Source organism: Homalodisca vitripennis, chromosome 7 (genome assembly GCF_021130785.1).
Source record: "Homalodisca vitripennis isolate AUS2020 chromosome 7, UT_GWSS_2.1, whole genome shotgun sequence".
Taxonomy (NCBI): Eukaryota; Metazoa; Arthropoda; class Insecta; order Hemiptera; family Cicadellidae; genus Homalodisca; species Homalodisca vitripennis.
This window is the reverse complement of record NC_060213.1, coordinates 40,509,616-40,537,467: the sequence shown is the minus strand read 5'-3', so window position 1 is coordinate 40,537,467 and position 27,852 is coordinate 40,509,616.

The following is a 27,852-nucleotide window of genomic DNA, read 5'->3' as shown; positions in this document are numbered from 1 at the left end:
AGGAGTCTTCTTTAACTTGCTGGACTGCTTCTAATTCCCCTCTTCCAATTTCGAGGAAGGCTTCAATCAAGTTTAAGGTTGAATGTTTTTCATGGGTGTGGAGCTTCCTTGTGGCCCAGGACCTGAGTATGGATTGTATTTTGGGGGCGGATTTTATTCAAAAGACTGGTTTGGTGCTGGATCTTCAGGCGGGCCAGTCTTATTTCAAATTCAATCGGCGAGTGTCAGTCCCCTTTTCCGATAATTTCAAATCGACACCGCAGGTTGGTGAGGTGAAGTGTGAGGAAGGTTCTGCCCCTGGGGACCCTTTCGGTCACTTGGATGAGGAGCAAGCTGGGGTTCTCCGTGAGCTTTGCTCAAGATTTCCGGATGTCCTCACACCCAAGCTCGGTTCTACCCATCTTATTGAATATGAAATTCGTCTGACTGACACCCAGCCAGTACGCTCCCACCCATACAAGTTGGCTCCTCCAAAGATGGAGGTTATGCGTGGTATCATCAAGGATCTCTTGGATCAAGGAGTTATTGAGCCCTCAAACTCATCGTATGCCAGTCCAGCGTTCTTGGTTCCAAAGCCTAATGGAAAACATCGTATGGTGGTTGACCTAAGAAAACTTAATGCCAAAATTGAAATAGACTCAGTGCCTCTCCCCGATCTCCATTCTGCTTTTGATTGGTTCGGTAAGGCCAAATTTTTTACTATATTTGATTTGAACCAAGCATATCATCAGATTCCGTTGAAGAAGGAATCACGTCCTCTCACGGCCTTCTGTGTTCCGTGGAATTTGTATCAGTACCGATCTGTGCCTATGGGGCTAGCTGTGGGGGCCCAAACGTTAACTAGGTTGCTTGACTCCATCTTCCACGATGTGAAGTTCAGGTATGTCTTTAATTATCTTGATGACCTTCTGGTCTACAGTGAGTCTTTCACGGAACACGTTAAACATCTTGAGGAGGTCTTGGTTAGGTTGGGTAGGGCTGGCCTTACAGTCAATCCGGAGAAGGTGTCTTACGCCCAGTCTGAAATATCGTTTCTCGGTCACCTCGTGTCGTCTAGGGGTGTATCTATAGACCCTGCCAGGACCCAAGGCATTCGGGATTTCCCTCCTCCGAAGGATGCCAAGGGTGTTGCCAGATTCATCGGCATGGTTAATTTCTACCGTAGGTTTATTCCTGACTTTGCCGAGGTGGCCGCCCCTCTGAACGCCTTAAGAATGAAAGACGCAAATTTCGTTTGGGGTGAAGATCAAGAATGTACTTTTCAACTGCTTAGGGAGGCCATTATCCAACCTCCTGTGCTGCGAATACCGGACTTTAGTAGGCCCTTCATCCTGCAGACTGACTCCTCATCCTGTGCTGTAGGAGCTGTGCTTTCTCAAGAATTCGACGGCGCTCGGCAACCTATAGCTTTTGCATCTAGGACTTTGACCCTTCAGGAAAAGAAATCTTCTATTTATGAGCTGGAGTGTCTGGCGGTCGTTTTCGCCATGGATAAGTTTCGGAGGTTCGTAGAGCATTCCGAATTTCTGCTGGAAACTGACAATCAGGCTCTTTCCTGGCTATTGGCCCATCCTCGACAACTCGGGAAGATTGGTCGCTGGGTTGTCAAAATTGCGGCCTTTAAATTCAGGGTGCAGCACATTCGCGGCACCCAAAACGTCGTCGCCGATGCTCTTTCTAGAATGTATCATCTACCCAGCGATTCTGTTGATTCTCAAGCACCGTTGTGTGGCACTGTACTGTTTGGTTTTCCCTGCTGCCTTTGAGAGTTTTGGCTCTCACCAACTTCAAGACCCCGAGTTGTCCAACATCATTGGTGAGCTCCAGGAGGGAGAAGCCCACTCTCCTTACTTCTTGTCCAAGGGTGTCCTCTGCTGTCGTGCCCGACGCGGAGGTGGTCCCAAGATTGTTCTGCCGAGTGCCCTCATACCGATGGTCTTTTCCTATTTTCATGTTTCTTCCGTGGGCGGTCATTTAGGGATTCACAAGACCATCGCTAAAATCAGAGATAAGTTTATCTGGAAGAGTATGGACAGAGACATTGCTGGTAGAGTACGAGCTTGTCATCTTTGCTCGATCAGTAAACCAGCACAAAATACCAAATTAGGACTTCTTTCCTCCGATGTGGCGGAGCGGCCTCTTGAAAAGGTGTTCATTGACTATGTGGGACCCTTTCCCCGTAGCTGTTATATATGAATATTCTTTGTGTCTTTATCTAGTAAGTTTAAATATATTTGCAACAGGTGCACATCACCCCATATGACGTAATGTGTCGGCTGTTGTAATCGTATGATTTTGAATAAACGGCATTGGCTACTCGAGATCACCTGATCCCCCTCTCCTTTGGTCACTGCCTTGTCCGAGCATTCCTTGAGCCGCAGTAGGCAGTCAACTCCCAGTCTCGCTTGCCACACCAACCCTCGTGTGGCCGTGTCTTAAGAAATGTAAAAGTGTTCTTTATTTCGATTCACCCGCCCCCGGCATAAGTACTGTTATTTAGATACAAACATAACAAATGGCGACGAGGTCGGTTAAATTTACATACCGGGCAATGCAACTGTTCGATTGTGCCGCGTAGTGTAAATTTCGGACAACACGTGTAAATGTCGGATGACGAAGTGGATTTAGTGCCGTTACTACACAATATCGAACTGCCGGGCAACACAAAAATGTCGGGAATAATCGGCGGAATCGGTGAATACGATCAAAATAGTGAGACGTGGTCGTCTTATATCGAGCGCTTCGAACTATTCATCGAGTGCAACAATATTAAGGAGGAGAAAAAGGTTAGCACGTTATTAACGGTTGCCGGTGTAAAAACTTACAGTCTATTACGGGATTTATGCACGCCCAATAAGCCGTCTACAAAAAGTTTTGACGCATTAGTATCTTTGATTCAAGATCACTTGTATCCAAAACCATCGTTCATAGCCGAGAGGTACAAATTCAGCAAGAGGATTCAGCACGAAGGCGAATCAGCAGCAGACTACATCGCCCAGTTAAGGAAGATGTCCACCCATTGTGAATTTGGGACAGTTTTAAACGATTACCTGCGAGATCGTTTAGTCTCCGGAATTAGAAATGAAGCAACAAAACAAAAACTGTTAGGAGAATCCAGCTTGACATTTGACCAAGCAGTTAAAATCATCACGTCAGCAGAAGCCGCTGAGAAGAATGCAGCAGCCTTGGCGATCAACGGAAGCCGCAACGCCGAGCGACTACAAAAGATGACAGCTCATCACCGCAGTGTAACAGCTGGGAGCAGAGCATCGGCGGGTGCCGGCGGCGCTACCACACCTGGAAGTCACCACCACAACCCCAAAAGCAGCGCTTCGCACGACTACAAAGTGCAGTGTTCGTGTTGTGGTAATGTGGGCCATTTGCGCCATCAGTGTCGATTGTTTGGTGTTACGTGTAACGCGTGTGGAAAAAAGAATCACATTGCTAAGGTTTGTCGATCAAAGGGTAAGCCCCAAAACCAACAATCTAAGTTTAAACACTTTAAAAATAAAAATGATAGTAGACATAATTATGTAGAAGAAGTATGTAGTCAAAACACTGATAGTAATGTTGAACCTGAAAGCTATGAGGAAGATATTTCAAATTTATTTAAAATGAATGAAAGGGAAGTTGAGCACATTAAAGTTAGTCCGGTTAAATTAGAATTAATAGTTAAGGGTAAGCCAATCTATTTTGAGGCTGATACAGGCGCGTCAGTAAGCGTGTGCAGCGAGAAATTTTACAAAGAAAACCTTAATAGTTGTAAATTATTGCCCACTGACTTATCTCTAAGTTCGTATACGAATGAACCTATAGTTCCGTTAGGGAAAATTGAAGTGGATGTTCAATATCAAGGAGTTAGCAAATTTCTTGAATTGTTTGTAATCAAGAAAGGAGCTCACCCTCTCATAGGACGAAATTGGCTTCAAAGTCTCGGTGTGGAAATATCTTTCAAAAATAAAATATTTGGCATAAGCAATAAAGACAGTAATCCGGATGTTACGAGTAAACATTGCATTGAATTAACTAAAGATTTGATCAAAGAATTTCCGGAAGTTTTCAGTGACAAATTAGGTCAATACAAAGGTGAACCAGTTAAATTAAAGTTAAAACCTGACGCCACACCAAGGTATTTTAAGCCACGGTCCATTCCCTTTTCACTTAAAACTAAAGTCGAAAAAGAACTAGAAAGGTTAACTGAGGAAAAAGTACTTGTTCCAGTAAAAAGTAGTGACTGGGGCACTCCCATTGTTCCAGTAATAAAACCAGACGGAGGAATACGCATTTGCGGAGATTTTAAAGTTACCTTAAATCCATGTTTAGAAGTTGAAAAGTACCCTATCCCCAGAATAGATGAATTGTTTACTTGTTTACAGAAAGGCGAGAAATTCAGTAAAATAGATTTATGCCAAGCTTATATGCAGCTAGAGTTAGATGAAGAATCTAAGAAATTATGCACTATCAGTACCCATAAAGGGTTATTCAGTTATCAAAGAATGCCGTTCGGAATTTCTTCCGCAACGAGTATATTTCAGTACAGAATCGAACAGTGTTTACAAGACTTGTCCAATGTTGTTGTATTTTTAGACGATATATTGATTACAGATGTAAACGATGATCTACACTATCAAAAACTTAGGGAAGTTTGCAAACGCCTAAGCGAAAATGGTCTCACAGTAAAAAAGAATAAATGCACATTTTTTGCACCTAAAGTGGAGTATTTAGGTTTCTGTATTGACAAAGAAGGGTTGCACACTTCCGAATCTAAGGTAGAAGCAATTAGGAATGCTCCCATACCTAAAACAGTGACAGAGGTCAAAGCTTTAGTAGGTCTAATTAATTACTACTCAAAGTTCATACCAAATTGTTCCACTATACTAAGTCCCATGTACAGTCTTCTTAAGAAGGACACACCTTTTAATTTTGATAAGAATTGTATCGCAGCTTTTGACAAAGTAAAAGAGTTACTTTCAAACGCACCAATTTTGGCGCATTATGACACTAATTTGCCTTTGAAGTTAGCCGTAGATGCTAGTTCAGTTGGCTTGGGAGCCGTCCTAAGTGTTATCTCACCAGGTGGTATAGAGAAACCAATAGCCTATCAGTCACGCACACTCTCACAAGCTGAGCGGAACTATTCACAGATAGAGAAAGAAGCTCTGGCTATCGTGTTTGCAGTCAAAAAGTTTAATCAATACTTGTACGGTCGGAAATTTATTTTGTACACTGATCATAAACCTCTTTTAAGTATCTTTGGAAATAAAAAAGGGTTACCTATCTTTGCTGCCGGTCGCATGCAAAGATATGCTTTGTTCCTGTCCGGTTACGAATTTGACATTCAATACGTAAAGACGGAACTAAATAATGCAGATATGTTATCTAGATTGCCTTTAAGTGTCAATCACAACAATGCTACTGATGAGTTTGCGTGGCAAGGTACATACTTACATTGTATTCAAGAAAGCTCATTACCTTTGACTTTTGAACATGTAAAATCAGATACACAGAAAGATCCAGTTTTAAGTAAAGTGTATGGCTACATTATGCACGGTTGGCCTAATGTCATTCCTGAGGGAAGCGAAGAGCTTACTCCGTATTTCCAGAGACAGAACGAACTGACAGTTGAATTTGGAGTAATTATGTGGGGTTATAAAGTAGTCGTACCAGTAACTTTAAGGGATTATGTACTTAAAGAGCTTCATTCTAGTCATTTAGGTATTGTGAAAATGAAATCGGTAGCACGCAGCTACGTCTGGTGGAACGGTATTGATGAACAGATCACAAATATGGCTAACAGTTGTTCTTCCTGTCTCCGGGAACGGAACAACCCGTCAAAGAGTCAATTACATGTTTGGCACTATCCTTCCGCTCCCTGGGAACGTATTCATGTAGACTACCTAGGACCTTTTAAAAATAAAATGTATTTAATCGTCATTGACGCTCACTCAAAATGGTTAGAAGTAGGCGAAGTTAGTTCAACTTCCGCTAAACTAGCTATAAGTTTTCTAAGAGAGCTATTTAGTCGCTTTGGTCTACCTGTTAATTTACATTCTGACAATGGACCACCCTTTACCTCATCGGAGTTTAAACAGTTCATGGAAATAAACGGTATAAAACATACTTTCAGTCCAGTGTATCATCCAAAAAGTAATGGCCAAGCAGAAAACAGCGTGAAATTTGCTAAAGACAAATTAAAGCGAGCATTTCATGACAATGCAGATGCTAGCGTAGCCTTAAGTAGGATATTGTTTGACTACCGTAACTCTGTACATAGTACTACCAATGAAACACCAAGCAAGTTAATGTTTGGCAGGAAACTGCGCACCCGGTTGGATCTATTGAGACCAAACATTACCCAGTTTGTAAATAAGAAACAAGAGGAGAGCAAAAATAGTTTTAATAAAAATATTACTAGGGTAGTATATCCAGGTCAAACTGTATTAATGCGAGATTACAGGTCAAACAACAAATGGTTGCAAGGTATTGTAAATAAACAAATCAGTCCTGTTATGTATGAAATAGAGTTAAGTTCTGGCATTGTAACGAAACGTCACATAGATCAATTGATCGGTCTGAGTGACAGTTCGCTAGACAGAGACTCGAGTGCAGTAGCAGAAACTGTACCGAGAAACGTGGCAACCCCTACTTCCGCATACGCAGACGTAGACTTGGCAGCGCCGCAATACCAATCGCAATGTAACTCTCCCCCTGCACATGACGTAAATCGATCGCCAGTTGGCATGGCAACCACTACGGCGAGTGGTGGAAGGTCACTCTCTTCCCCCTCTACCCCGCACCGTACTACACCCGTGTCAGCGTGCGTAAAATCAGCTGTTCTTGACAGCACCTGTCAAAGTCGGACGCGACGCTATCCTGAGCGCACTAGAAAACCTGTAAATAAACTTGACTTATAATAAAGATGTACTTATTCAGTAATGGTTGGGTATTATGTTATATTATGTGTTTTTCTTTTTATTATATTGTGGTTTTATCAAGTGTTTATTTTAATTTAAACTTGTTTAGTGTTTACTCTTTGTCAACTTGTTGTTAATTATAGAATCATGTCATATCAGTACTTTATCAATTATTACTTTAAGTATCAAGAGGAAGCATTCAAACTATTGAAGGACAATTAATTTTTAAATTTGATTTGTTTGTAATTTCTGAATTTAATAGGGAGGAAATTGTTATATATGAATATTCTTTGTGTCTTTATCTAGTAAGTTTAAATATATTTGCAACAGGTGCACATCACCCCATATGACGTAATGTGTCGGCTGTTGTAATCGTATGATTTTGAATAAACGGCATTGGCTACTCGAGATCACCTGATCCCCCTCTCCTTTGGTCACTGCCTTGTCCGAGCATTCCTTGAGCCGCAGTAGGCAGTCAACTCCCAGTCTCGCTTGCCACACCAACCCTCGTGTGGCCGTGTCTTAAGAAATGTAAAAGTGTTCTTTATTTCGATTCACCCGCCCCCGGCATAAGTACTGTTATTTAGATACAAACATAACAGTAGCAAGTCAAGGAACACCTCCCTGCTTGTCGCTGTGGATGCTTTCTCTAAGTTTTGCTGGTTGATTCCTCTTAGGAGTGCCACGGCGTCGCTCACCGTCAAGGCACTCAAGTCCCGCCTTCTACAGAATTTTGGAGTGCCCGCCACCTTCGTCTGAGACAACGGCACACAATTCGTGTCGAGGGAGTTTCATCGCTTCTGTTTTGGGCATGGAATCAAACATGTTACGACATCTCCTTACTACCCCCAGCCTTCTCATGCTGAGCGGTTCAACCGCATTCTCAGAGCTGCCCTCATCGCTTATCACGCTGAGAAACAAACTACCTGGGATGAAAACCTGAGCTGGCTTCAGTTATCCTTCAATTCCGCTCTTCACGAAAGTCATGATTCCACGCCTTTTCAGGTCACGTTTAGTCGTCCTCCTTCTGATCCTTTGTCTAATCTCTGGAGTCTGGATAGTCTTCTACTAGTACCTGGTACTCCCAATGTGAGTGACACTTGGGAAGCAGTCAGGGTTAAGCTCCTACAGTCTAGGGAAAGGGTGAGGAGAAAATTCAATAAGGGACGTATTGCTAACCCCTTCCAGGTGGGGGATCTTGTCTTTTGTAAGGCCCATCCGGTCAGTTCGGCCGTGGATAAACGGGCAGCCAAACTTTGCTATCGGTGGACAGGTCCTCACCGGATTCTTCGTTTTCTCTCCCCAGTTACTGCTGAGTTGGTTGATCCCGTATCGGGGAGGTTTTGGCGGAAGGCCCACGTTTCTCATCTGAAGGCCTTCCGTGGTGATACCTCTATTCATGCTCTGGATACTGGTGCGGCTGCGGGGGTGTCCGGGGACTGATCACCCCTGGTTTTCTCTGTAGTGTCGTTTTACTCTCTTTCTCTTTTCTTCTTTCTCCAATAGAGGCGCCTCTCAATATTTCAGGAAGACCGTGTTTTGTCTGCCTCCTGCTCAGGACTTCGTTTCCTGTTAGGGTTCTCGACTTCCCGTATCCTGTGCCAGAGCTTGTTGGTTCTTCTTTCAGTGGGGGAGAGGTTTTGTTTGGGGTTGCACGATTTTTAGTGGAGGAGGTTGAGCCGGGGCTCAGTTTGGACAATTTATTTTTGTCTATTATTTTTCCCACCTCGGCCACTCTTGTCAGTCGGTGGGGGAGTCACTCCGTCAGAGTATTGATTTTCTGCCTGGTTGGACTGATTGGTTGAGGTCAGCTGGTTGACCTTGACTAGTTTACCGACCAGCTGTTCACCGGCACCGGCACCGGCACCGGCTACTGTTCGGAGCGGTCAGACACGTTCGGAGAAGCTACTGCGTTGCTGTCTGTTCACTGCTCGTCCCGTTCCACATGGCTGGCTAATTCTACTACTTTCGGCAGGTAATTGTCTTTTTCACTCTCTTTACTTAATTAGTTGGTGGTTTTTCTCTCCCACCCAGACATATATTATCGTAGATTAGTTATAAGTAGTTTATATATATTATTTTGTAACTTGTGTTCCTCGTGTACGTGTTCGTGTCGCAAAGTGTTCTATCCTGTCTATCGTACGTTCTAAATTTGTTAATTTATTAACTATGCTAGTTAAGTTTTTATTTTTGTACTAGTGCTTTCTAACTGATCCGTTCGGCGAACGGAAATTATTTATTCCGTGTACACACTTTGTCTTTATTTAGTGTAAGCGAGATGGTACAGACTTTGCTAATTTTTGTTACCTCGTGTTTTGTGTTGCGTACAAAATTGGGTGGCAACATTCATGATTTCAATTTTATTATTTAATTATTGCCTTTATAGTAGCGTGAACTGATTAGAATTTAATTATTGTTATTTGGGAAATAATGTATTTTTATTATTTGTAAATTATATAATTATTATTAGGCCTACCTTATAATTAATATTTAATAGCAAAATTTAAATTATTATAATATTATAATAGAATGATTAAAATCCAGCGAATTATAGGTACAAGTAATTGTTATCACGCTTAATCATTTAGTATGGCTGTTCTAGACTATAAGTAAATGTTTATATACTTGAAAATTTGTTTTGTTTGTAATATTTAATATTGTCACCAAGTAGTGTATCTTATAATACTTGGTGTCTTGAGGTATTTTTGGGAAATAGTCTTATGATACTTAAAAGGTACTGATAGTTACAGATTGTTATTTTTTTAATTGTTAAATTTAAATATTTTATTATACTTTGTGGCAAACATAATTAAGTTTTTATTATTTCTCAGGTTGTAGTAAAGTTGTTCTGAATATCTACTGGTTATGTTGGGATTCTATAGGGTCCCCGTGAGTGCCGTCAGCGGGACTGATGCGACGAGTCTGCCCACAGCACTGAAGCCAACTGAATGCCCGCGCACTGCCAGCGCTATTGGACCGGCATCCAACCGGAGTGTAGTGCTCCCATTCATTTCTTCTGGAACAAGGTTGGATCAAAAAATGTTTTTTTTTTACTTCTTATACTGAACTTGCGAGGACTGGGGTGCAGGGAGCGCTGCCAGATGTTAGATCTGGAGGAGGGCCAGTACCTAGCCAGTATTTATTTAGTTTAGTTACATGAACTGAAGGGGAGGATTTCATCTTTAATTCGGATTCGTGGAGGCAACTAAGCCCCCGCCTCCTTCGAAAATTGGTTTTAAATATTTTTTTTAATTTTCGGCTACAAACTTGAAACCAAATTACTTTTTATAATTAGTGGGCCTAGAAATTCTACAACCTTTTCCCTCCCCTCAGTTCATAAAAAAATTACCTGTTAAAATGTTTATATTTACTACTGCCGTACCTGAAATTGTTATTTATATATCAAATTTCTATATTATATTATATTATTTATTTATTATGTTATTTATTTCTATTTATTATGTTATTGTCTATATTGGAATTTTATCTGTTGTTATTTAGTTCTTAAGTTACACGGTGCACCGTGGTACTGCAGTTTATTGTACTTTTGCATGAAAATGTTTGCCACCTTGTAATTATATCTTGCACTCGAAATCTTGTCTCTTTGTCTCTCTTCCCACTAGTGGCATGTGATTGTTTTTATGGTTTGCTCCGAGTTTGGGAGGGGCGCGCTTCCGAGACCTCCTGTCTTTTTCTCTAACTCGGAACAATGCTCAATATTTATAGGTTTTGCCATTTTAAACATTATAAACTTAAATGGTAGTTAATGTACTGTCTATCAAAAGTAGGTAATAGATTAGAAATTTAGCACTATATGATAAGAACGTTATATTGAGTTCTGATTGGTAAGATAAAGCCAATCACAAAATAACGATATTTCAGGCTGAGCAAAACTCACCTTTTCAGGATTGACGGTAAGGCCAGACTCTCGCAGCCTAGTTAGAACTTCCTCCAGATGAGTCAAGTGCTCCTCATAACTCTCACTGTACACAAGCAGGTCATCCAGATAGTTGAACACGAACTTAAATTTGACATCATGAAAGATAGAATCCAGGAGTCTGGTGAGTGTTTGGGCCCCCACAGCCAAGCCCATTGGCACTCGGGTGAACTGGTACAAATTCCAAGGCACACAAAAAGCAGTGAGAGGTCGAGACTCGTGTTTTAGTGGAATCTGATGGTATGCCTGGTTAAGATCAAAAATGGAGAAATACTTGGCCTTACCAAACCAGTCGAAAGCAGAATGCAAATCGGGGAGAGGCACGGAGTCAATTTCTATCTGAGCATTGAGCTTTCGATAATCCAGGACCAATCTGGACTTCCCATTAGGTTTCGGCACTAGAAACGCTGGACTGGAAAAATTTGAGCAAGACGGCTCGATAACCCCACTCTTAAGTAAATCATCAATCATATTTCTCAGAATCTCCATCTTGGGCGGAGCAAGCTTATATGGATGGGAACGTACAGGACGGGTGTCTGTAAGACGAATCTCGTATTCCAAGAGATTGGTCGTACCCAGTTTGTCAGTAAGGACTTCAGGAAAACTGGAACAAATCTGCCTTATGTCCTCAGCCTCTTTCGGCGTAAGATGTCCTAGTTGGTCAGGAGGAGTCAAGCTCTTATCTTCCATCTCTAAGGCAGCAGTCCCACGAGACTCGACATCAGAAAAGGGAACGAGCACCCGCCTGGCGAAAGCAAAGAAAACATGACTGGAGGCCAAATCCAAAATCATGCCAGTTTTTCCGATAAAATCTGCTCCCAAGATGAAAGGAAAAGTCAGGTCCTTAGCCACCAAAAAGCCCCAATCCCAAGAGAAATAATTAATTTTGATGTGAATCTGGGCACTACAGATAATAGGTAAAGGTGTGCGTGAAGCAGTCCAGCAGATAAGTGAACTAGGCTCAACCTGCCGTATTAGCCCAGAGGATTTTAGATCTTCAAAAAACGACAAAGAAATCAGGCTGCGGGCTGACCCAGAATCAACCAGGGCCTTCTGCACCACATTCCCCACAAGCACATCCAGTTGTGGGCAGGTTGAGCGGGCAGCCCTTACTCCCTGCGCAGCCAGAGCAGCAACCTCCCCTCTCGGCCAACGATGATAACTGTCCCCAAGTCTATTTCTTTCTGTTTTCTTTCTGTTCTGTATTAAACCAGCTACCCTTTTACCATCAAAATTAGGTACATATTTGCCCTCAAAATTACCTTTACGGCACGAGTCGGGCTTACTCGTCCGCAAGCTTACTAGTTTTTTTTTATTAAGTGGACAAAACGGTCTAATATGTCCCACTTGCTTGCAGCCATAACAGGTAGGAGGCTGCCTACGGGAAGGAGCAGCCGCTGGCTCAGACTGCACCGGAGCATGGACCGGCCCCGGAGGCAAGTGAGGAAGATGCCTCGACATGGTCTCCCTTTGATCATCCGCATCCTGAACCCCTCTAGAGATGATGGAGAGCCGGTCCAAATCCGCAAAAGATGCGGGACGGCTACAAAAAATCAAACGGGAGCGTTCTTCAGGTTTAATGCCCTCCAAAATAAGGTTCACCAACTCCGTTTCGCTCAAGCTCAAGCGCAACACCCGGGCTACATCCCGTATCTCCCCGACAAAATGGCTCAACGTCTCATCTGGTGCCTGAGGACGATAAACGCGTTCCACCCGCAAGCGCTCCCTAACCCGAGCAGGTACAAAGAACTCCAAGATCTCGGCGTGGAACTGGTCAAAAGTGGCACCTCTCTTAAGGCAGTCTAGAAGGCGATCAAAAAGGGGCCTTAAGGAAAACTGCGCTAAAATCTGCATAAGCATGGCATCTGTCATACCAGGAAATTCTCTCAGTTTAAAAACTTCCAGAAGAAAATGGATAAGTAAATTAGTGTCAAGTCCATCAACTCTGGGGAAGTGTTGTAACACACTCCCCAAAGGATGAGGCAGTTTGCCAAAGCTAGAAAAGGAAGGCACAACTATAGATGAAGCCTCACCAGCCGCTTCAGGAGGGCTACCACCCATCGGAGACATAGTAACTCTGGGAGGCTCGAAAGAAAGAGCCGGAGGATGGTTAGCAAAAGTAATGGTAGTGGGAACCTCCGTTGGAGTGACAGAGGTAAATAGTACCCCCTTCTCCTTCACCGAGCGCACCTCACTCAAACCATCTAGGGCTTGTTTTAATTTATTACTGGCCGAAAAAGCCCAACTTTTAATTTCAGAGTCTAAACTAGGAGCCGACATAAGTAAAACTATTCTGTCACCCCAATGTAAAAGCTGAGATGCCAATCTAGCCTTTGCTGACCCGGACATGGGAAGTGACTCAAAATTAATATCGTCTTCCAATTCCTCCATTCGGGTTTTACAAAACTCAAATTCTGTGTTAGTTTGGAACTCTGCGTTCCAGCTGCGGTCCAACGCTATACAAGCCCGTAATTGAGCTCTTAATGCCCTCACATCTCCCTCGGGCTTCTGTCCTCTCGCCAGGACCTCAAAAACCAACTCGGGCTTGCGTAGATGTTCAGGCACCAGAGAAAAAGCCATACCAAACAATTAAGACAAATAAATAAACAATAAACAACAAAGCGTACGCAAAAATTACTTAGTAACCTAAGTGGACTCAACTCACAAAAGGCTTACACTGACGAGGTCCAAGTGAAGAACTTAACACCTGCTACCTAATAGAAGGATACCCTGCAAAAACACTAACCACAACCTACAAACACAGAAGCAAAAAATATAACAAAACAACACATTGATAGGGGAGAAGTAGAGTACAGTTAGATAAATTTAGCGGTTAAGCAATTTAGAGTCCCTTGCTCCCTGCAAAGGGTAAGTCTGCAGGAAGCAAGACACTAAACCAATTCCACCCGGTATCCTGTGCTAGGGCGAGCTCCTAATGAAAAAAAAAATTGTGTACTCTAACCTCCCCCTACCTAACACTAACCTACACCAACAAACAAAACCAGAACTGAGAGACAGCTGAGAGAGCAGCTAACCACGCTCTGCTACCATTGAAACCTGACATCGCCGCCCGCACACCCACAGCAAACATCAGGGAAGCGCGCGCCCATGGCGGCGAACGGGATGCCGGATCAAAAAAACTAGGTAAAAAAAAAGAACACCGTGGTCAGCATACTCAGGTTCATTTACTTCGAAAACACAGGCCTATCCTGTCAATATAATTATGTATAAATATATATACTATAAATTAAAAAAAATAAAAGTGCCTGCAGTAGTATATCTCAAACAATCTCCGTCAGGTGCACCTGCATACAAAAATTAGAAATGCCATAATTTGAAACAAGAAATGCCAATTCCACCCGGTATCCTTCGGCTAAGGGCGGGCTCCTAATGAAATCCAAGAAATAACTAAATAATATCTAAAACTAACTTAAAACTAAATAACAAAATATAAACTATATAAATGGCAACAATAACAATATCACAGGGTATCACAGGTGTTGAATAGTAGGTATGTCCATCATGGTGGCCGTCCTTCAGCAGCTAGCGCAAAGGCGAAGTTTCTCTGCGACCACGCATGATGGAGAGATGACAGGATAAAACAATTCATCCCTTGGACCCTGAAACCAGGTTTCAACCTAGTACCCTTTTAAAGTTAATAATAATTAATAAATAGTTGCCAAACAATATAGAATTTAATAAAAGTACAGTTGCCAAAAGTTATATATCAAGAATTTTAATTAAGTTAAATTACCAAAATTTCAAATATCACAGACCAATCAATTACTGATAAAAATTAAAATAAACCTTAATATAGAAGCTGGTAACATTAGAAAACAATAAATAAACAAGATATTCCATTTGAAAGACTAAAACAATAAGTAATAAAGGAATTTATTTGAGGTATACGCAGTAGCCTACCATACGTAACAATTTGGTTCAAACATTTTTAAAACAGGCATTTATTGACAGAATAGGCTCAAAATTGGTGAAAAGCAGGGGAAGGGCATTCTGCACTTAAAATAAAATTCCCCACTCAAAACAACAACCCCAAGGAAAGTTAGAATGAAAATCCCCTCTGTCACAGAACAAAAATTAAGCGTATTACTCTTGGTGAAAAAAAAATTTAATGATTAGGAAAAAACTGATGGCCAAAAGTAGCAGCCTATTAACAGGAATCTAAAATTTAAAATTTGATGGCAGAAGGCCTTAAATTAACCAAGTAGGCTAAAAGGGGGAGTTATGGGCTAAAGACCCGAAGAACGTTACATCTCTCAGAAGGCTTAAAAATTTAGTAAAATGAACCTTCAGCAGTCTCTCTGGGTTTGTTTACAAAAACTACATAACAAGTGACACATTACAAACAATATTGGCTGCAGAATAAAAGGAACTGTAACATAAGCCTAGGACTGGTCCTCACTGAGAGACAGAAAATTAATATAAGCTGAAGAGAAAGGGTGAAAACTAACAAAAGTGTAAGAGAAATAATTTGAAAGCCAATTTAAAATTTAGTTAACAGCCAGAAGTACTAAAAGTTAATAAAAAGCAAAACTACAATTTGGAAAACCATGTGCTCTTAACCTTCACAGTTTGAAAAATGAAAATAATCACTAAAATTTAAAAGAAAGCAAAACTTACTCATCAGTGAGGGGCCGTCAACTTAGCTGCACATGTTAGAAGGAGAAATGCTCAGCAAAACTAACAAACACTTAAATTTAACAAAATAAATTAAACTGGAGCTGCTCCTAACTAGTACAGCACGGCTCGGAGTCTTTGCCACTCTGCCGGAAAGGCCAAACGCCTTCAAATGGTCAGTCGCCTCTGCAGCCAATAAACCACACACACACTATATAAAACACACATGAGCCGGGGAGATATAGGTATAGAACCGGCTCACAAGTAAACTAAGTTTTGTATTTACTTAGTGTTGTTTACTTTAATGATTAAATCTCGGCGAACTACCTAGGGGTTTGGTACATGATTAGATCATTTTGCGAAACATTCATTTTAAAAGGAAACATCTCAAATTAGTGGTAATACTCGAAATTGTATAGTTATTAATAAATCAATTCTTATGCTATAAATAAATAAATTAAACACCAGATCTAACACAGTTTTACAAATACTTAAATTTCTATAAATGTATTATTGTGTAGTTATTAGGTATTTAGTTACCATTATTATTAGTTCTTATTGAATTACGAAAACTAATTATTAATATTTACAAATACTACGCTTTTACAAATGTACTATCTGTCGTTTTTGCACCATATTTTTTAAAAAATAGTTAAAGTTAAATTGAAAACTAAGAGAAAATAAAAAAATATTGTCATTATCATTGCTATATATGATACATATTACCTACTTCAAAGATGAATTTAACAGATTTGTTTTATCCAGAAAACAAAGAGGTGTATTGTGTTGGTGACCGAAGGCACTTACATAAACACAATGTCAACAAAGGTCATACTTTGTTGATTCAGTGACAGTGATGTGTAGACTCGACTGTTTTGTACATTCCCTAAAAAATGCGAAGCGCTATAAAACATTTTCTGTACAAAAAGCTTATTTTATTTGCAATGTTTTTAATCACGTGTCGATTTAAAACTTCATTAAACTACTGGATATATTTAGTCCAATATTTTACTTAATCGGAAAACACAGATTTTTCTAGAGTAATTGATAAATTTGTATATTTATCTCATTAAGAATATATGTGTTATCATATAGGACTGATGAACCTTATTTGGTTTTATCTCACTTGGGAAATTAAAATTGTGATTTGATTATACATTATTAAGGAAATATATACATACTAGCCTCTTCCCACGTCAGGCTGAGTTGATTAGAAAATGTCATCTAAAATACAATGATTGTGTTTATTATTTGATAATATATATTATTGTGTTAAGCTATCATAATAATAATAACATTCTAATATTGGCAAGGCTTTCAAGGAATGACAATATTAGTTTGAACTGACGTGAATTGTTTATGAATGGATGATTTACTTATTCTATATACCTAAATATTTATTGTATAATTCCCTATGCAGTGTTTAACTCCTTTTGACTAATATTTAAAATTTTAAAGAGTAGAGGATAAAACTTTAAAGTAATCGACGTATTTCTACACTCTCATTTTATCCTCTGCCAAAATTAGCGATCAATTCTGCGGACATTACTATTTGTTTCTTATTATAAAACAAAGTTACGTGATCATAGGCAACTGAAGGAACCGTAAGGTACGTTTCATTGACTCTAAATTACACTTTTCCTAATAATTACTACTAGCTGCTTATGAAATTTTCATATTAATATTTAATATTTTCAATTGAAATGGTTTGCGAATGAAAAATCCGTGATATAATGAGTTCAATACTCGTAATCATAGTCACTAGTGGTTACTTAATAAAAAAAAACCACAATCTCATTAAAAAGCATAACAAAATAGAGTTGTAGAACTATCGACAAGGTAGTTTGCTACACCATCTGTCACGTAATAGGCTTAGTTAACACTGTATGCAATAATTGAAGTTTATAACCTTGTCATAAAATTGTACTTTAAAGGTTTTATTATACCGATATATTTTCTTTGCCTCATAATGATCCTATGACTATTATAACAATGTTTAATAATCCAGGTAAATCTCATATTGCGCTTCATATAATAAATAGAGATTTAGACTGAGAGTCAGACAAAATAGGGACTTGTACGAAATATAGAATAATAGGCTTTTCTAATGCTGACTAATGCTAGTTACAAAAAATATATGATTTATTTATTAAAGCAATACTTGAGGTTCTTTTACTGTGCCTGACACCATCCCGTTAAAAGATAAATCAGGAGAGGACTGTAAAATGTTGGCCAGAACTTATCGTTGTGGACATGAGCCAAATGGTACTTTAGCCCCTGGTCGGATTTACTCGAAGGTACATGATATCCCCTATTAGCTTAAATTTTTGGGGCGCTTGTTAAAAATTCAACCTTTTTTTCTAATTACTTCTGTGTCATTGAATATAAATTAAAATATATATCTTAATTATATTACATTGTAAAATTTTATTCCATCGCAAATGAAAAGTAAAAATTTTTCAAAAACTTTATGGTTTATTTTAAATGTATCATACAATCCCTATAGTATTCAATTGTTATGGTTCTTTGAATATAAGTAAAACGTTTGTCCTTGTAATATGGTTCTTACGCACGATATATTTTTCCTTTTATAATACTTAATCTATAGATTATTCTTTGCAAGCCAGTTACTAAATAAATTTGCTAAGACTTAATTTTGAGTAACCCGAGATGGTTATAGCTAATAGTAAGATGGTTTAAATATAAAATATATTTATATGTGACATAAATATACCATTATTAGTAAACAAATAACGTAAAAAGAACCAAGGTCGAGCTGTAACAGGTTTAGACCCTCACAGTTTCTGACTTAATCGGAATGCACATTCCAGGATGGTAATCAATCAGAAGGGAATGCAAAGCCACGCCATAGCTGTGACAGAGTGTGTGGTATGAGATCTCTCTCTACACACCTATTCATGTGATGACGTCATTCCTGTCTATTCATTGCTGGATACAATGGAAGTAGTTAGAGGCAGCAAGTTAATTGCAAAACAATTTTCTGATAATTGCTTTTATCCATACCGTAAGAAATAAATATAGTGTTTACTTCTCTCTTTCGTTTGAATTCTTTTTATATTCATACTGTCACTGCAATAAATATGGTTTACTTGTTTTACTCGACAAACAACTGCATGTTGTTTTATTAATAATGTTAATAATATTTTATTTTAAATTTTACTTGTTTTATTAAAAACAGGTAATCATGTAATTTTGTATCCTCATTTGAGGAATTATTAAATATAAATGGGACACTTCTTTGTAAACAAGCTAATACCCCGTCCAATTATGCCTTTTTTGCTTCAGAGTTATTATTACTTTTGCCCAACCGTAACGTATAACAATTTATAGGTATTCTCCAAAATACGCGGCAGGCAACAGGTAATTATTGAGGCTGTGTGTATTATGTCCACCACATATTGATAGGGTACTGTTTTTCCTATTGTAAAAAGCTGCCTTGAGTTAACTTATACCCCACAGTAATCCCCATCTGTAATCATGCCAAGAGGCTGTCCACCGGAACTATCCGTTATTTGAAAGCAATGGCTATATTTTTATGGCATTCTGAACAGATGGCTGGCATTCACTGGCTAAACATTTGTCACCATATTACATTATCTTATCCGTTTAGAACTAAAGTTTAATCCAAATTGCAAAACTATAGCTCAATCTTTATATATTATCCTGAATAACAAACTTTACACTTCAAATGGTTTTCTAGATTTAATGGTAACAGAATGACAGGTAGGAATGAACGATTTACTTTACCTTTCACGAAATATTATCCTATATCATGCATTTCACTAAGAAACCGATAACAATAATTTTTTAATTCTTTTTGAAGAATATTTATATTTATAAATATTAAAGAAAGCACAAGAGTTCATGTTTAAGTTAACAATTAATAAATAAAAGTCAAAATATGTTTTATTATTCAAATTATAAAAATACATTATTTACGAATATATGTATACATGAGCAATATCTAAGCCTACCTGAAGAGTCTACGACAATAAATAATTATTTAATGTAATATATACAAAAATTAAACGGATATTTGTCAGGCTGTATAGCATTAGGAATTATTATTACCGATATTAACTGAATTATATTTTTAATAATGACATACTCTTGGACCTATATAAACTAAAGTTTTTCTCCAAATCCAGGGTAAAGCTTTAAGTAACTAATTAATAACTACTTAAAGAAGCAGTCGAATTTGACGTCTTTGTAATTTACTTAATCTATTTCAAACAATAAGACGAGAATTTTGTTTTTATTGGTTTCTTTTCAGATTTTTTAAATGTAAGTTACTGTGAGTAAAACATTTTATTTTCTATATAGGTAATAACAGAATTTTACTTAGCCACTATTCTATCCTCTAAATGTACAATACCATTCGGTACATTATTTTTTTCTCCCAGCCAGGTCGTAAAGTTATTAATCTTCCTGTTTCACGACATGACTGAATTACAACATTCAAGTGGATAAAAAAAGTATAAAATTGACATTCTCTATGCATTTTGTTCTTACAAACAGTATAGGAATTTATGTTAGGTACAGTAGCTCGTTGGAATATCCTATTTAACTGCTAAAATGCATTGTAGTTTGAAGTAATTCAAAATATCGACAAACCAAAAAGTATTTGAATGAAGATATTAATATGATGTTACAGGCTATTACAGAATTACATTACAAAATTCTCATAAGTCCACTTAAATGAATATGTTAAAGTTATATTTAATCCGTTAAAACACGAATATTAAGGAAAAGGTTTTTTTATCGCCTGGTATAAATATGGAACCTGCTTCATTCTCATGCTTATTATTACTAAAAATCTTGCAGACAGTAACTAGTAACAATCCAACTTACTCACTAAATCTACTCATCAGTAGCTCTAAACGCTTAAAGATTAGCTACCTCAATATAGAATATTTCATGAAGAAGTATGCATGGACTAGTACAAATATGTTTTTAAAATCTCTCTAAATTAATACAAGAGACAAATAAATCATTAAACCAGAAAGCAATATCCTATAAAACTACTTTAGTGAGATGTAGCTATTTCTAAAAATATTGTTTTATGGAAAATTGTAGAAAACTAAATGTTTTGATATTATCTAAAGAAAAAAATAACAATCATAAAAATAATTTATCCCTATATTTACGCTTATTAGTACAGTAAACGTTAAAAGGACTTTTTGTACTTATAATGCTAACCTTGGTGTTTTTATTTCAAAAAAATACATACTGGTAAATAAATTTAAGTATCCTTGTTTTTCATCTGTTAGAGATACGTAGTCTACACTCAGTTCGTATCTCCGGATGAAAGATTAGGATCACAGAGTTACGAAGTTATATTCATACGCCTGGTTGGAACAAGTATATAATTTGTAAGGAAGTTAAAAGTATAAATGATGAAACAATAAGATAAAACTGTAATGAGATTTGAAACCAATAATTATGTTAATATGTAGCAACCTGTAGGAAATAAACGGGTATGTACAGTTTTATTAGACATACATAATACAATTAAAAATGGAGTCTTCTGTATATTTTTCTTCCTGGAATTCAAAAAAAAGTTTTCAAGAAGATCCCCTGAGACTGAGTCTATTCTGTGTCTAAACTGACTACAACGAAAGACATCATAAAAGTGACATACTCTATATGTGTCTCCTTGTCTCTTTATACGTAAAAGGACAACTTTAGTGAACGACTTTGAGTGTTTTCTCATAAGAATTTGGTTTAATATCATGCACTGCTATTCCATTGTTTTAGCTGTAGTGCAGATATATGTCTAGTTCTGAATATTTTATTATCTTATACTGAAACAAAAGATTTAATATTTGAATATAAAATACTATATATAATGTTAACAATAATCTGAATAAAACAAAAATAATCTCAAACAAACTTTTGTTTATTTATTTATTATAAATGTAACATAAGACATCTCATAAATCTACAAGTAAGGTTGCAGAAGTGCTTGAAGTAAAACATTGTTTAATATTGTGCTAAAATCAAAATAGCCACCACTTGAGAAAGGAAGATTTTGCTCTAAAATAATAGACCTGGGTATTAGGATAATAAATCCTTAAAAACCACTAAGTTCTCAAACTTTAAATTTATGTTTAGTTAAAATTTAAAAATTTTGCTATTTAATCATTAATTTTCAATCAAATTTAGACCCTAAACGTGCTAAGGTAGAAAACTGTATCGCTATAAAAAATCTCTACATATTAATGTTTACACCAGCTAAAAATGTTCCATATATTACTATGTATATAATGCAAAATACTTTATCTGGTAGTGTGCTCCTATCTAAAACAAATAAAACACAAAATTTAAGTTTGACCAATAACTCCCTCAAAATGTTTAAAATTTAAAGAATATTTATAATATTTTCGGATTTCTTAAAAGGAAACATTTTATTCTACATTAAATAAAATCATACCTCCCTACAAAAACTCATATTTATAAAAGAGGTTCTTTTTGTCCATGGTCAAATTTGCATTTTAACATAACAAGGTTTAAACAAACTGTAGAGGGATTTTCGGTAAGAAATAAATTAATCACCATCCAAGATTGTATAGCTGCTGGTGGAGATTTCTTCATACAACGTTTTCTTTAACCGCTTATGAGCAGAGGGTGAAATAATATTCATATAATACAACTATAATTTTATTTTAACTCTACGTTTGTGCAATTATAAAAAAGAAATTATTTGCCAATAGAGTAGTGATGACATCAAGCATCTAATTTTACCATAACTTAAAACACTGTTATAAAACACATCATAGTATTCTTATTGTAGAAGTAGGCTTTTCAGACCTAGGTGTGTATATTTGTTTTCTTGATCTGTAAACTAGGAAAAATGAAATAAGAGCAAAAACTGCTAAGACAGGCGTAAATTACAGGAGCACAAATATACACTTGTTATAGATTTTCTTAATCGGGAAAACGAGGTAATCACAACACTGGCGTCGGAAATATAGATCACTCAAACCAGAAGTGCTCTTACCTGCGTAAAGCCTACAACATTTCTTAAGAAGCTGCAGTTAGCAGCGGGTGACTGATAGTAATAAACAAATCGTTGGTATATTTACGATAAAATAGTATTCCTGTGATAATATAGTAGTTCCATATGCAACACAGTGACGGGCATAATCCAAAACTATATTATTATATTTATAGTATTTAATACATTTCTCTTTGATTCCAATAATGTTTATTTTACCATGTAAATAGACAATACAGTTTTCTTAAAAGTGCACTCAATATGCATTTTACTGTAAGTATTAACATAACAGTTCATTCGATTTTGTTGCATGTTTTGTAAACTTAATAAAGAAAAACCTCCTATAGCTTGATTGTATAAAGTATAAAATACAGCAATCATATAAATATCAAATCGGGAAATATCCCAAATTTACTATTAGTAATTTAAAAATTAAAGTATAATATTGTAATTAGGTTTCTATACAGACAAAGCCGAATGCTTCTGTTAACATTATAAAAGGAATATATACTTAAATATATTTTAGTAAAGTGTTACGGCATTAAATGTATTCATTATGAATTAAACACCAAATAATATAATCGATTTATTCTGTATTGTGTAAATGTTTTGGTTTTGTACCGAATGGACGAAACACGCGGTTTTAAATACCACAGACGTTGTAGTAATGAATGCTCGATATGAAAAGTTTACTTATATGTTTATTTATGACAAATAAACATAACAGCACCACTTATAGACGTTCAAAATAAAATAATTTATTGCCACGATGCTACCAAATATAGTGATAATGAACTGATATAGTATTAATGGTTTCAATGTTCTATGGGAATTTTGCATACTAACTTAATCATTATTTAACCCTTAATATTGACTTCCCTTCACGTTGATGTCGATTTGAAAGCGCAATTTGTGCCACATCTTGGCTCGACATAGCAGCTTTATCCGAAAAAGGTGAAGATTAGTAGGTTAGATGCTAAAGGAGGTTAGAAGTTTAGAAGGTTAAAAGTCAAGTTGATATGAGATTCAGACTCTCAGTTGAAATAAGACACTCAGTTAAACTCGCCTAAAAAATCACAACGGTATTAGCAATGTATCGAGACAACTTAAGATGCATGATAACGTGGTCTCGTCATAAAAAATATATAAAATAAAACTAAATATTGTAGGTACTATGGTTCTAGGACTTAAGTGTTCCTATATATTAAATATTGATTGCTCTTTTAAATCTGGGTCTTTTCACAATAGTGTTCAGCCAAGTTAATAGAAAACCAAATTTATAATTGTGACGTAAAATAAAAACTTTTTTAGAAAACAAATTTAAATTATAGAATAATTTATCATCGTAAATTTTCTTTTTCTATAATAACACGGAGAAATATTTTAGTGACCTCATTGAATTCCTATAATTAACTTAAACTGACAAATTTAAATACACATTACAATAAGTGTGAAATAATTATTGACCGTAGAAATAATTGACCGTATATTGTTTCTAATTAAATCCCTAAAGCCCATAATCAGACAGTTTTGTGCAAGAAATCTGTGATATAATAGAGTGAACGCGTGAATACTAACGGGCGATACTATCATGTATATGGGACACTATGTAGTAGGACAAATAGATACAAGTTTAGTGCAGAGCTTGTCAAACTTTACTAACCATTGCATATAGACATTACAGCGGTATGTCATTAAGCACTTGTAGACTAAATACGTGAGATACATACTAAATTTGTATGATTAACATATATTAGCTAAATTAGATTTATAATATTTATATAATCTAATAAAAATGACCTGCAATCTTGTCAGACAAAGGACAATAGATTTTAAATTGTTCCAGACATTTTTACACAAGCTGAAATTTTTAGCTGAAGTTAAAAACACATTATTTATAATGCATTATGTCGTACCATTATTATAGTACATATATTATATTACTTTGGAGCTAATACTTTATAAATAAAAACAACTTACCTGATTTATTCTGAATTAAAGTCCATCCAAAAATTTAACAAATTTTACAAACCTTAGATTTGATTTTCTTCAAAAACTTCTTACAATCGGTCAAATCTAATTAAGAGTCTGATCAAAATAAAATGAATTAAAATTAAAATGAAACTAAAAATGTATACTTCTCCAAAATGGTTTAAATTAACAAAATAAACTAAAACGTTCTATTCTCAAAATATTCAAAATCAAAATAACACAAAACTTGATATTAACTTTACGACCAAAATTTAATTCACAATACTTCAAAAAATTGAATTAATCCTCAGACTCTGTAATATGGGAAACTTTAGAAATTTAATCACAACAGTATAAAAATAAAAGATATTAACTAAACGCTGGTACGGGACTTACTACTTTGTAGGCTATGGAGGCTGATAGGAAACTAATACGCATTAAAGAAATTTAATAACTTGATTTAAATTACACCCGATTAAAAGAATTACTCTATATCCAAAACTAGAGAATTAGAGGAAGAACTACTGCTTCTCAAACTGGACGTCTGCACCCTGTCGTCGACACTCGAACACTGCCCCCTCTCTCTCAAACCAACCGGATCGGGAACGTATCACCGTAGACATTTCGATCAGCTGTTTTACTTGTCTCGAACCAACAAACAATGTCCACGCACCGCGTCTAGTTAACAAAAGAGCCTACTTCCTACCGCGATTCAGCATAATAATTACAACTACGTTACAATGTAATAGTGATAGGTTTCAATATGACTACAAAGTAACACACAAATATAGTAGGGGAATTAGTAGAAAAAGTACTCGCTAAGATCACTCACTGAAATAATTGATATCTATTTGTAAGCCTGGTGAAAGTTTCTTAGAGCTGTAAATTGTAAAAATTTGTCTTAGCTTTCTAATTTAGAACTTAGAAGGGGTAGCCATAGTCACATGAACTTTGTGTAACTCTTATCATCATGTTTTAGAAAGTCTTATTTTATAACATTTTTTAACGGTAACTAGAACACAACTTTTTAAGATAAGGAGTAATGTTCTTTGTAGAAACACACACCTATTTTTTTTTAAATTGAGGGAATAATTTTTCCAAAAAATAAACTGATTGCCTGCCACGATATTTTCCGTAGATATAAAACTTAGAAGTTATCGAATGGGCTAAAAATATGAAAGAACATTGGTTATAAGATCTCTTTACGATTTGTTGAATGAAATATATTATACTATTTTTTATAAGTGAAGCAAATAATACCACAAAAATATTACACATCTCTTCTTAAACTCGTCCATTTTAAACATTAGAAAGTGTTCTCGATTTTAATGTTTGAACACCATCGCAAATTTACACATTTTGTAACAATAAACTGACTTGTAAATGCGATTTCAATCATGTTTAACATATTAAGTGACTCTAATATATAGAACCAAAAATTAACAAAAAACTAATTAAAAAAATGTTTTTTATAGTGATAGAAACTTAAATCACACGGATTTGGATTATTAACAAAGCATACTATTTGCAGTCGTCCAGAGAAAATAAATTGTGTACATGTCAAAGCTCTGTTAATCTGGACACCATATAAAATGCTATCCCCCAAATCCTGCAGTATTGGTCGATTTTACCATAATCCAAAACCGTAATCCAACGTAGTCAGCTCATTGGTTCATTCTTTATGACGGCTTACCATTACGTTGCATGATTATTGTAATCCGAGGGTTAGAGAACGTATATTGACGCACTGGAGAGTTGTTTTATTATAATTTTAATATAAATCTCACTATCTAACTTAATTGTATACTCGTACAAGTATTTTAATTTCCTAATTGTGTTTTTGTTAATACAATTTCAGTCTATAGCATCAATTGTATTATTTCTCCACGTGGTATAGGTACTGTTTCATTACATTCTATAAGAAAGTTCAACATTTTCCATATTACATTATAGTACTTATACAGTATATTTATTATGGGAGACACATGGAAGCTCTTTGCGGTAATGTCTTGAATTTAATGCATGAACTAAATTGTAATAATGCTCAAATGCAAATTTTCTACCACGGTTCAAATTTCCTAAGCCCTGAAATATAAACCCAAATATGTATACAATTCTTTTATTGAATACTTTTTCTAGACAAATTTTCAAATCATTAAAAATTATTAAACACTTATTTTTTATCATTACGCCCTAGAAATAGTCAGCTGAATTGTGTGATGGCTTATAACATTTTCGTCTTAAACATAATATACTCAAGACAAGGCATATATACAATTTATCTGATGGTAAATATATTTAATCATATTTAGGGCTAGCCAAAGTATGTTCACACACCTTTCTTCATTTTTGGAAGATTTATAAAAGAGGCTTTTATTGATCAGTTTACCATTTTTAAATTGAATTGTGTTATAGGTTCTATTTTGCTTTTGAATGGATGAATATGATTTTATTTCGGTTAAAGTTTATATCCATTTCGTAGTATTTACATTTTTGCTATGATATAGATTTTATAATTTTATATTAGGCATTTTCCTTGAAAAGGAACAAACCCCTTTTATGATATAATCATTAACAGTTTCTAAATTAATCAATGGGAACAATATAATGTACTGTTATCATATACTTTTGTCTACTTCGGAATATTTAAATCATTTTGATAATTAATATATGTAATTTATCCCAAGAGTCCCGTAATAAGAAAAGAAACTAATATTGTGCTCTACATAAAATATTCTGGAATCTCTCATACCCTTGGTCATGATAAACCCCAATTACCTAAGTGTAGTCAAAGAAATATGTATGTAAAAAAACTTATACTTTGCGACTAGAGGAAGAATCCATGCGATGATAAAGTGAAAAAAAATTTTGTACAATACGTTGCTTGGTTAAATAGTAAACTCAAATAGTATATTGTTAGGCATTTAATTGATTATATATTTGCTTAGCATATTTTATAAAAAGTATAATTTTATAAAACAGATCCAGGAAAGCTGCAGGTATGTCTGTCGAGATAAGTATCTCTTACATATACATTATAAGTGCACACGATGTAATACTGTTTACACAATCTCTTAGCGAGCTTATAAATGGCAAGTAAGATAGTTAAATCGTAAGGTAGTGTTCAATTAACCACACCTTGTATCTGGTTATATTGTAAGTACTACATGGTTGGATGGGGTTACTTACACAATCTCTTAGCAGACTCAGGTTACAAGAAATGGGGCTTATATCATGTTGATGTTTATCTTCCCATATTTTATAAAATATGTGTCGTCTGTACACGTGTGGGCCCACAGTACAAAATACAAAACATATCTTATTGACCTCGCTTAGTAAGTAAGAGGAACATAAGTTTAGGGAAAGTTATATCTCTC